This window comes from Penaeus monodon, chromosome 30 (genome assembly GCF_015228065.2).
Source record: "Penaeus monodon isolate SGIC_2016 chromosome 30, NSTDA_Pmon_1, whole genome shotgun sequence".
Taxonomy (NCBI): domain Eukaryota; kingdom Metazoa; phylum Arthropoda; class Malacostraca; order Decapoda; family Penaeidae; genus Penaeus; species Penaeus monodon.
The window spans coordinates 19,495,063-19,495,982 of NC_051415.1; positions in this window are offsets into that span (position 1 = coordinate 19,495,063).

The window sequence follows — 920 nt, forward strand, 5'->3', positions numbered from 1 at the left end:
GTCAGAGGCTTTGATTTGTAGTCATCATGTAAATATGTAATACAAAAGTTTAATTTTTAGATTAATGATTTTGAAGACATGATACAAGTGCGCAATGTTTATCCTTTAAGCATATGAAGGACTTTCATAGCTTTGAACTGTTGAGAAAGGGAAGTGCACCAAAAGACACATAGAAGTTCAAGTGGCCATTATGTTTATGTGTTTAGTAAAGTGTATAGCCTACACCATAAACAGTGGTTATGTATATACAATGTACAATATAACATTTCTTGCAAAGGTGCACAAGAAGGGAGAAACCTATATTCATATCTTTCTAGTTTCACTTTTAAGCTAGTAATCATTAGTCATTTGAAACCATTCTAGTCAAGGTTCTAGAAGACTTTTAATGTAGAGTCTCCTATAAGCACCATTTGACAGCTTGTTTATATAAGAGAAATCCTATGTATAACACATTATGGAGTAATATTCGTGAAATGCTCTAGAATAGTATTACCCTCTTCATGATTATTTTATTTTTCTATGAATAGTTCATTTATGCAGTTTTTAAGTATTGTTTCTGTAAACCTCCTTGTAATATTCAGCATGAATATATTGCTACAAAAAAAAGAAAATTGGTATATTATGTTGGTTGATTTAACTTTGTTGTATTTGTATTTTCTTTTTGCTATAATCAGACTGAAATCAATTTATTTCAAGAGTTGTTTTTGTAGAGTGTTTCTCTCCTGATCTTTTTTTTTTTTTACGACTCCCTTCCTCTTCTTTGTTGGTTATATGGATTGTATGCAAAATGGAACAGATAAAGAACAGGACAAGGTTACTCACACTTTAGGTAAGTGTTCAGAAAACTATGGCCTAAAATAACCAATTTTTAAGAGTGTCTTATGATGATTCAGTGATAGACAATTATCACTCTATCATTT